At 42.8% G+C, this 11,689-nt stretch overlaps 1 long non-coding RNA gene across 1 annotated transcript in view; it reads left to right on the top strand.

Annotated features, from left to right (window-relative positions):
• Nucleotides 1-11,309, top strand: part of LOC311620474 — a 43,653-nt gene extending 32,344 nt beyond the window's left edge. Inside the window, exon 3 of the long non-coding RNA XR_014794697.1 lies at nucleotides 10,452-11,309. This is a non-coding gene — a long non-coding RNA (uncharacterized lncRNA). The remainder of the gene's footprint in view (nucleotides 1-10,451) is intronic.
• The last annotated feature ends 380 nt before the right edge of the window (nucleotides 11,310-11,689 follow it).

Here is an 11,689-nt window from a genome sequence, read left to right on the forward strand (position 1 = left end):
TTGATGGGTTATATACAGGGGGGAGGGGTGTGCTAGATTAAAGGAATCGGCAAAGATTATTCAGACTCCCAAAGACCAATAGCAGAGAGATTGCCACACTGAGGGGATTGAAGGTGTATAAAAGAAAATAAACAGAATTATAAGAGTTATATTATCCCTGACTAGTTTGGCTCAGTGGATAGAGCATCGGCCTGTGGACTAAAGAGTCCCAGGTTCGATTCTGGTCAAGGGCTTCGATTCTTGGTTGCGGGCACATTCCCAGTGGAAGGTGTACAGGAGGCAGCTGATTGATGTTTCTGTCTCTCTGTCCCTCTCCCTTCCTCTCTGTCAATAAAATATATTATTTAAAAAAAGAAGAAAAAAGAGTTATATTAATAGTTAATGATACCTAGCACTTACCTGTGCCAGACACTATGCTAATTGCCTTACATGAGAAGTTGCATATTTCCTTTTTAGATATGAGATAATGAGGCAGAAACGTGCACCCCCCCTTCACAGAGACTTAGGTGTCTGCAAATCCACAGGCGTTTGGAGGAGTGGCCACAGTCTGCTCAGGGACTTTGAGAACAGGAGGCTAAGGAGTGCGGTGTTGCCATGTGGGGTTCATATGCATTCAGTGCAACCCCAGTTCCTGCCAGAGCACTACCAGCCTTGTGGTCAAGCCAAAGCCACTTTGTGTGTAAAGAAAACAAATGTGCAGAGCCCTGCACCAGGAATGATGTAAGTCCTCACAGGAGGAGAGGAACTGTTTCCACTTGGTCCCCTGCTGATCATCTCGCGTGACTGTGGCCTCAATAGTAAGTAAAATGGTCAAACCTAAAGAGTAAGGAAAACGAAGAAGACAGCTCAGAAGAGCATGTCATGAAATGTCCGCCATCCTGGAACAGAGAGAGGAGGCGCTCAGCTACCTGCGGACATGAAATATCTAGCTGTTTGATCTGTGTCTTGCCAAGCTTTGGGAGAAGGAAGGTGGTGGTCGTCATGCCATCAGGCATCCTTGGGTCCCTTGATAGGAAGAAAGGAAAGCACATGTGACAGGGACTCAGGTGGAATGAATCAGATCATCCTCTGCAGAGTGAGAACGCCCATGGCGAGGCAGGAAAAGCTTCTCCTCTCTGACCCCAGGCCTCTCCTGCACAGGGGGTTGAAGGTCAGCCTGAGGTAGAGCCTGACACCAAGTCTGACTCACACCTGCCTTCAGCTGGCTCTCGTCACGTACAGGCTGGAGAGGAATGTTGGGGCTTGCTCTGGGCTCTCTAGATGCAGGTCAAGAATATCCAGTTTTGTTGCTTACTAACTGTTCCTTATACCAAAGGATACTATATTCCAACCTGAGCTTTGACTGGGCTTGTTAGAAGCCACCATTATTGCTATCTCCTCAATTGAAGTGCCCCGAGAGCTGCTGGATCCAGAGGAACAAGAGTCAGTCCTGTGACACCGAAATGCATCAGGAACAGGACCTGTGCATGTAGCTGCCAACAGCCCAGAGGTTGCAAGTACATACACAGCTTTCAGACAAATCTGATCTGGTTCCCAGGACCTGGGGCCAGTGCCCCGGGGTGGGAGCAGGAGAGGGACTTTCTGTTTTCACAGAGCTTCAGGTCACAGGTCTGCGAGCCAGGGATCTCGGACTCCAGTCCCAACTCTGCCTCTAACTTGTCTTATGTCGTATGGTGATACAGCTTCTCTGGCCCCAGGATCCTCATACTTAAAATGTCACAGTTGTGCAAAAGAGAACTTGCCCTGTAGGGGTTATAACTCCATCCACACACATGACTTCTGGAGCATAAGTTATGGCACCGAAAATATGTATTCTTGGTTTCTTTGCTTCTGGTGGAAGCCTTTGAGGGAGGAGCAGAGAGTCTCAGATCCTGAACCCTGGGACAGGATATCCATACTGCTGGGGATGTCCTGACCTCTAGTCATGGTCTAAGGGAGTTTTGCAATTGGCAGACAAGCTGTTGCTAGCTTTTCCTATGCCATGGCAGACATCACTAATGGAGCATATTGTTTTCTCAAAACCATTCTCAACCTAGAGCTTCACACAAACACTGCTAATGAATTAGGGTGGGCTTGCTAGATAAAACGAATTTGTCATCCCTGCTCTCATCTCTTTCTTTTTAGTTTGACATTCTTTACTGGGTAGCATCAAAATTAATTGGCTTGTGTGGAAAATTCAACTGTTGTATGAGATTGCCACATTTTAATTAGAGCTTTAAGTAATTGGACTCTTTAGGTAACAGGTTTTATATTTCAAGTTTTATGTTTATTATATAAATGAATAAATCTGTTCTCAGAATTTGGAAAACAAAGATGTAGTTACCGCAGAATCATGGCATGTGGAGAAGAGAAACAGTAAACATGTGTCTGGACATACCCTTAGTCCCTGGAAGAAACACAGAGCAGTTACTCATAACATTCAGTGATATTTTCCTCCAGTTCTGAGTAATGGTGTTACTTGCATCTCCTCTGGGATATTTCTATAACCTAATGGAATTTCACAACATTTGGCCCTAATTATCTTTAAGTTAATTTGATTTAATTTAGGATGCTTTGCGTCAAGCTAAGTTCTCCATCCCTTTCCTTGTAAATATACACAGCAATTATTGGAAAGCAGCTCTCATATCCCTTCCCAAATGTCAGAACTGGATTACAAATCCTTTTGGGCTTACATTACATCATCTGCTCTGATGTTTGATGTTCTTCCCAGAATCATTTCTAAGTTATCGACGTTATGACCAATAGCATCAGATACTTGAGCACTTTTTCTAATGAAAAATTTGTTCTTCTGATGTTGCTATGAAGAGTGGCTTTCTTTGAATAATGAAACTTTCATGAGAATCATTGAACTGATTCCTGAATTTGATTCATTTTTGAGTGAAAAGTTAAAAAAAAAAAAAGACTTGCTTATCTAAAATAGTTTACAAAATATTAATCAAAATAACTGGAAAATATATACCATATAAGTTAGACAATCACATAAATACAATAGAAAGCAAATACTACCTTCATTATTATAAACTAGAGGCATGGTGCACAAAATTTGTGCACTGGATGAGGCGGGGAGGAGGGCCCTCAGCCTGGCCTGTGCTCTCTTGCAGTCTGGGAGCCCTGCATTGAGCGTCTGCACCCTGGTGGTCAGTGTGCATCATAGTGACTGGTCGTTCCATTGTTCGGTCACTTTACATATTAGCCTTTTATTATATAAGATGCTCCATTGAATATGATAAATGCTTTATCAATTGGTGATTATTGTGCCTTATTCTTATAACAGAAAACTGTAACCATACTTTTAACTTTTTAAAAGTATGTTTTTATTGATTTTAGAGAGATAGGAAGGGAGAGGGAGAGAGAGATAAAAACATTAATTGGCTGCCTCTAGCTCACCCCCAACTGGGCATGTGCCTTGACTGTAAATCTCTATGGGAAAATGCTCAACCAAATGAGTGAGCCACACTGACTGGGCCATGATTTTTAATGTTTTGTTTTGTTTTGCCTATTGAAAACCATTTATCTGTGACTTTACTCAATAAAATAAAAGAAATGGTCAGTTATATGCCAACATAGGAAGGTGAATGCAAAGGGCTGCAAGCATTCTTTTAAAATATTAATAGTTATGTAGGGTATATAAAAAACACAACTTGTTCCCTGATCTCTTCAGGTAAAAAGCTGCCCAATAGTACTGAAGTTGTTGATTACTGCAATATATCCACAACTGTTACTATGTTTGCTTTCATGTTTGTCTAGTCAACTGTTTCACAATCTATATATATTAAGAGCCAGGGTCCATAACAATTGAACAGATGACCGAAAACTGGAAGTCAGTCCTGCGATCAGTACTGAGTCACCATGGCGACCCAGCTATGACTACCACCACTGCAGATGTAGTAACCCAGCACTGACTGTGGAGGGGGCTGTGGATGAGGCCTGGAGAGAGGCCCAGAGAGAGAAGCAGGGTCTGATCCGCAGCCTCTGTGGCTGCTGTTGATCAGCCTTTGCCTCTCTTTCTCTCTAGGCCTAGCCAGCAGCCACAGGGGCTGCTGATCAGCCCTGCATCTCTGATTAGGTCTGGACATGCTGACCAACCGAGAGAGCCTCTCCAATTGTATTGGTAGAAAATGCTAGATTGTGCTGTAATAGTTAAAAAAAAACACACAAAAAAAACACACATACAAAACCCCCCCAAACTTTAAAGTCTTTAAACACATTTATTTATGTCTTCCACATGACACATTCCACATGGGCCAGCAGGGGTTTTGCAACACGTAATCCCTCAATATTCCATCTTGTCGTAACACCATTTGGGACAAGGAAGAGAATTGCTCACACAGCCTGGAGTAGCTGTAGAAGAGCTGGGATTGTTATAAGCCAGGGGTCCTCAAACTTTTTAAAGTGGGGGCCAGATCACGGTCCCTCAGAGAGCTGGAGGGCCGGACTATATGAACTACTAATTCCTACTGTAACACCTCGGCTGCGCTCACTGCCCAAAAAACCTGGTGGGCCGGATCAGACTCCTCTGCGGGCCGCATGTGGCCCGCGGGCCGTAGTTTGAAGACTCCTGTTATAAGCAGTCATGTTCGGTGAGTCTCTGCCATGCCAATAGAACAATAATTTTTAAAACTGTGTAGACAGGGCAATGTAAGAGCCATTGGACAGATGGGCTGGGTATAGTACCTAGAACTGGTAGCTCAGCCAGGGCCAACTAGCCATGGAAAAATGGCCCTTCAGTGCCCTGTCCACATGCTTCTTCTCTTCATCCCATCCCTGCTCACAGATGAGTGCTAGCTAACCCTTGTTGAGATAGCTGTGGACAGCTAAGAAGTAAGCCAATGAAAGCTCTAGGTCTAGTGGAGGCTGGGGGGACATGATGTGTGAAGACCCAAGGCCACAGTGAGTGATCCACCCCAACAGCTTTTCAGGAGTGTGGATACCGTTGTATCTGTTTCCCTTTTCACTTCTCTGTGCTGTCATGAAGGAAAATAAACTAGGCAACCTCTGGGTGAGGGGGGATGGAAAAGAACAGAGAGAGTAGGAAAAGAGGAAGAACAGAATACTTTATGCTGGGGGAAAACATATCGGTATATTAATAGTGGTTGTTTGTAGTGAGATTATGGATTACCTATTCTCTCTTTTACCTCCTTTATTTCCTGTGTTTTAATATTTTAAAACTAAGTATTATATGTTTCCGTCATTCAAAGGCAACCTGTTTTATTTAAAACACAATATGGAAGGTTTCCTGCTTGTTCTGACAATAGCTCTGTGAGGGTGACACAGAGCTTTGGTTTAAGTTTTCCATTATTCCAGTAAAGAACAGAAAAGATTAGCAAGGAATTCTCTCAACTTCTCTGTGAAACAAGTAGTAGACTTGGCCAAGGATCTGAGGACAGAGTTTGGACACTGTCTGGGGAGAGGGTCTCCAGGGAAGGGGATGGAGCCTGCCCTCTGGTGGAAGTGGGGGCAGGCCCACTCCCAGAGGTGAGGACAGAGGCTGGGTCATTAGGGACAAAACCAGGTTCTGCTCTCCCCTACCCCTTGTTCCCAGCTTGTGTTTCTTAGGGCTGGGTCTACATCGAAGTCCTTATAAGCATAACCAATGGCCACAGACACTAGAGGGGTGAGGGCTAGTGCTGGGAGGTGGGAGTGGCTGGGGAGAGGTCAATGGGGAAAAAAGGAGACTTAGGTAATACTTTAAACAATAAAGAATTTAAAAAAAAAATCTAAGTCCTCCATCTATTTAGAGAAACTTCTCTCCCCTCTGTCCTTGACTGAATGGTGAAAATAATCACTTTTGATTGTTAAGAATATTATACTGAAATGAATACTAAAAAAAACAACAACCCTCTTTGTAAAGGCAAAAAAGATGTCCTTGTAATAATTAGCACTGTGATAGGAGTTAGCAGCACAGGGCAATGGTAATTTGAGCAGACATAAAAATAAATACTGGAAGGACTGAAATTTTGGGCTTGTCATTGAACTGATGCAAGTTATTTCTCTGACTCAAGCCAGGATGGTAACTTGTGGTTATGTCACTAAACATTCTTTCCCTCTGCATCATGGGAGGGGCTACGCAGTTGTTCTGATTGTCCAGCTGTTTCTAATCAGATGAAATGAAAACTTGAAAATATACTCTGAACCCACACCATCTCCAGACAGAGCTTGCTTCAAGCAACAGGGAGAGTGGAACCTTCTTATCACCTGCTTATAACACACGTACTAGTACTTCATTCCTGATAGAAAAACACACACAGAGAGAGAGAGAGGGAGGGAGGGAGGGAAAGAGGGAGAGAGAGAGAGAGAGAGAGAGAGAGAGAGAGAGAGAGAGAGAGAGAGCTAGTAATTAAGCAGAAAATCTCTGTTCTCTCTCCAGCCCCCTGTCCTTTGTACGTCCCGCTAGAGGGATGGTGTGCCAAGCCCAGGCATTCAGTGGTGTGTTTGAAATGGACCAAACGAAGTGATAGCTAAGACCTCAGGAGACATCAGAGGTTCTGAGTACCAGCAAGAGCCAAGAGGTAGTTTAAACAGCAAGATTAGCAAACAGGTCTGCAAGGAAAGCTGCACAGCTTTCTCCCTTTTGATGACAGCTGCAAACATCACAAATGAAACACCAGCAAGATCTATTCTACAATAGATTAAAGAAATAAAATTAAAATGTTCCTTGTGGATAACTGATAGGAGCACAGGCGGAGTGGTGTCTACTCCCAGCTCCCATTTGCTGCTCATCTCTGCATGAGTAAGTTCACCCCTCCTCACATCAGTTTTCCCATCTGCACAATGGGGAGAGTACGCCTCTCATTGGACTTATTTCTGTTCCTCTTTTTACCCTTCTGTTCGTAATGCTGGTTGTATTTATTTGTAAGATATTTCTGGTTGTAATGCTATAAGAGTCAAGGCGTAACTGACTATCATTTGAAAAATATTTTATAGCCATAAAAGCAAGTAGTTAATCTGTGGTCCATAAGAATTTGTTTACATTTAATTTGCATGCTCTTTTTGAATGAACCCAAAGAGTATTATTTTGAAGAAAAGTGAAAGAATTGTCTTTCATTTCACCTCAGTTATCAGAATCTTCTGCTAATTAATTTATACGTACATATTTCCTAAAGAAACATATTCATTTGTTTCTTTACCTATCTGCCATTTAAGAGTATATTTACAACATATTTAAATACCCGTGACAATATAGGCATGGGTTAAATAACCCCCAAGATGAGAAGCAGCATAGTATTATAGACATAAGTCAACTATACTGATGGGTAGAATAATAGCACTTACAAATTATTTTTAACATAAAAACCCACATCTGAAACCTTTGTGTTTCTGGAGTACTAGTTCTTCATTCAGACTAGAAACTTTTCACTTTCTATTGTTTACTGCCACTTCTCCAAACCAACTCTTCCTTCTTCTTTTATGTTTACTTCTTGCTTTTCTATTATATTCTACTGCTAATTGCACACCTTTCACCATTCAGACTTTACATGCTGTTACATTTCTTTTTAAAAAATTCTTCTTAAAAAAATCACCTTACTTTTCTTCCTGGTTCTCCCTTTCTCCCCTGTAATCTCACAGCACTCCTTCCTGGCGTTTCATACTTTTTACAGAATTACATTAGTTGTGATTGCCTCTGAGCTTTATATTTAGCAAAATTATGCTTGAAGGCAAACTACAAGTACTGCTCACTGCCTCCAAACTCAATGCTGCCTTTGAATCGGCCAGTGAAGCTGTATGGGAAGGAAGGGGCCAGGCAGTGGTTGGCTCTGCTGGAATATTACTGGTTCTCCTCCTGGTGGGAAGTCAGACTTTCGCTTCTCGCGGGATCATACTTTTTTTAACTGAATGATCTGCCATCACGTCCAACCAACAAGGGACAGATCATTGCTCTGAGACAAAGGCTGCATAGGATGCCACCGTCCCCCCTCCAGCATCAACACCGCCTTCATCTGTCTAAGAAGAAAGGCACATTCATCTTTAGGAAGATGAATAAAATTAGCTCCAGTGGACTTGGATCAAAACATATGTTATTAGGAGGAAAAAAACTAAATCCTAAAAGACTCAACTGTCCATTTGTGAATCTAAAAGTTTCATTGGGGGAAAAAAAGTAGAATCAAATAAAGTAACAGCACCTTAGCTGGTTTGGCTCAGTGGATAGATAGCACATCGGTGCTCGGACTGAAGGGTCTCGGGTTGGATTCCAGTAAAGGGCATGCACCTCGGGTGCAGGCTTGATCGCCAGCCCACGCGGAAGGCAACCAACTGATGTGTCTCTCTCACGCTGGTGTTTCGATGTTTCCCTGTCTCTCCACCTGCCTTCCATTCACTATTAAAAAAAAAAAAAGCTGGGAAAGGCCTAGAGATCCTAGGGACCTACTCATTTTGAGGATGAGGAAATGAAGTCCAGCGGCAGGAAGGGACTTGCCCAAGCCTCAGGAAAGACTGTGCCAGGAGTAGAACCAGGCACATCCAATGTGCCCACTGGAGTTTGTTGGCGATGCCGGATGTCAGTCTCCTCACAGCCATTGTTGCCATTGATTGCACCGAAACCTTCTAGAGACCTAGGAATTGTCCTCCAATTCACTGAAAGAAATTGGAGGATGTATTTTCCTATTGTTATGATTCCACAAAAGTGTACTTAAAGTAAAAGTTAAAATTTAGACTGTCAAAAATGCTTGTCTAATTTCACCATGGTTTTTGAGTCTTTTCAGTGTACTTGTGGTCTGTTTTAGTAAAGGTACATTCAGGTGTCTCTTATTATAAATGTACAAGCTGGAGTTTTCGGGCAGAGATGCTTTCATGGAAACATTAGGGAGGAAATTCCCCCTTTCCAAAGCTTGCATTCAACATAGAAAAACGCAAATGTGTTTGTTTTTCTTTTGGGTTTGATGTGTCTGCTTCGTTCTTAGCCATAGCACTGTATATGGAAAACTCATAGCATTTTATTTTAGCAAATGGAATAAAATGGAACAGTTATCTAAAGGAACAAGACATCTGGGCAGGAACCCAAGCACAAGAAGGGAGAGAGAGAGAGAGAGAGAGAGAGAGAGAGAGAGAGAGAGAGAGAGAGCAAGAAATATCAATGAGAGAAACATCGACCAGCTGCCTCTTGCACACCCCCTACCGGGGATGTGCCCGCAACCAATGTACGTGCCCTTGAGCGGAATTGAACCTGGGACCTACCAGTCTTTGCATGGCTTCTTCTATATATATTCTTAGTTATAAGACTTTTGCTCAGCTAGTCTTCAGTTGGTTTTCCAGGTTGATTGTTTTATAATTTAATTGTAATTCTGATTTGGTCTTAGGAGAACCTAGTAAGATCAGGCCTAAACGGGCAGTCAGACATCCCTCTCACAATCCAGGACTGCTGGCTTCCAACTGCTCCCCTGCCTGCCTTCCTGATTGCCCCAAACCACTCCCCTGCCAGCTTGATTGATGCCTAACTGCTCCCTTGCCAGCCTGACTGCCCCTTACTTCTCTCCCCTGCAGGCCTAGTCATCCCTAACTGCCCTCCCATGCAGGCCTGGTCCCCCGCAACTGCCCTCTCCTACAGGCCTGGGTCCCCCACAACTGCCCTTCCTTGCAGGCCTACTCAACCCCAATTTCCCTCCTCTGCCGGCCTGGTCACCAACGGCCCTCCCTTGCAAGCCTGGTTCCTCCCAACTGCCCTCCACTGCTGTTCATCTTGTGGCAGCCATCTTGTGTCCACATGGGGGCAGTCATCTTGTGTGTTGGAGTGATGGTCAATTTGTATATTACTCTTATTAGATAGGATATGCACTGTTTAAACCAGCTTTTCCACTTAAAACTGTATCACTAATTCATTTCCATGTCATTACATTTTCTTCAAATATGTAATGTTTTATGGCTAGATAGCTTTATATCACTATAATCAAATTTATTTCACCTATTCTATCACTGCTAAAATTTTGGATTGTCTGCAATTCTTCCATCATCATAGGATCATCATCATAGTAAATCTTTGCATATATCTGCTCCCTCCTTTGGGATAAATCTTAATGATATAATTCCTGAGTCAAAAATTAAAAATATTCTTCAAAATCTTTGCTAATTATCTTTATAAAAATTAGTTATTCTTTAGGAAAGTGTTATATCATACACAAAGCATTAAAAAGTGCAAAGATCAATTTAATAGATGCCTTGTACCTATTGGTGTGCTGGTCAGTGTGAACAACATACCCTTCAGAGGGGAAAGAAAAGGCTCTGATTTGTAGCACTTGCTGTTTCTATGGTGTAAACACTTCCACTATCAATTTCAAGCTATCATGGTGACAACGTGGGAAGTTGGGGAGGGGTACACATGACCCACTCCAGCTCCAGCACAGCACTCATTGCATCCAATAGCCATAATCAACAAACATTAACAACTTTTAATGACATTTTTCACACAAAAAATAAAACATTGTGAATAATATTGAAGTCCTCCTTGTCTCTCTCCACAGATCCATCTCCTTACCTTCCTTCCTCAGAGACAACTACTATCAAGAATCTGGTATGTACTTTTCTGGATGCCATTTTTATACTTCCTACACATATAGGTTATCAAAACAATACCTAGTTATGCTTTGTATACTTTACATTTTACCTCATGCTGTTACATTATACATATTTTTCAACTTCCTTTTTTCTTCAATATTATGTTTTTGAAGGCACCAGTTACATGATACCACATCCCTTCCGTTATGCCATCGTTTCTAAGTAAAAGTGATATACTTAAGAAATGCCAGGGTTGGGGGTCATCTGGTCTAATTTGCAGCAGCTTTTCCATTAGTGTAATCTTCTTTTCCTTGTGGGACTTGAGCGACCACTTATTGGTACTTCCCTTTTTTTCTTGGGAGGATGAGGGCAGTAACAAATTAAACTAAGTGCTTGGTTCATAGGAGGCACCTTGAGAGGCTCAAGCCAGCCTGCTGCCTTCAGTCATTTATGCCAGGAGAGCAAGGAGGTTAAAGCACCTCCTCATGCCATCCAGCTGGAACATGGCAGACTCACTGCCACAGTCCGGGTCTCCTCTTAAGATCTTCCCCTTCATTGAGCTTCAGTGTGAGAGTAAGAGTCAGCGAGTGCTGCCGAAACTGGTTTGGCTCAGTGGATAGAGCATCGGTCTGTGGACTGAAAGGTTCCAGGTTCGATTCCAGTCAAGGGCATGCACATTGGTTGTGGGCACATCCCTGGTAGGGGTTGTACAGGAGGCAGCTGGTCAATGTTTCTCTCATCATCGATATTTCTAACTCTCTATCCCTCTCCCTTCCTCTCTGTAAAAAATCAATAAAATATTTAAAAAAAAAAAAAAAAAAAAAGAGCCAGCGAGTGCTGAGATGGACAGCACGTCTGTGCCACTATGTCTCCTTGACAAGCTGCACGTCAAAGCATGGAATGAAGAGATGAGGGTAGAATAAAAAATGGTGCCTGCAGATGGCACATTTTGCTTCTAACTCACCAATTTGGAAGGGTTTCGGAGAAGAAGCTAAAACTGGGAAATGTGGCTCGGAATAAGCACCTCACCACGGGAACAGAATAGCCTTCTTGTCCCAGTCCCACCTGTAACAACATTCTACCCGGATAATGGAACAAACATACCTCCTTCCTGCTTCACCGCTTCTGCTCAATCATGTCTGCGCCATCCCTCCCATCTGCTGACACCCCAAACCTCAGGACAGCCTGAGGATACAGGGCAGGG

This window comes from Pipistrellus hanaki (genome assembly GCF_964339955.1).
Source record: "Pipistrellus hanaki genome assembly, chromosome: 3".
Lineage (NCBI taxonomy): Eukaryota > Metazoa > Chordata > Mammalia > Chiroptera > Vespertilionidae > Pipistrellus > Pipistrellus hanaki.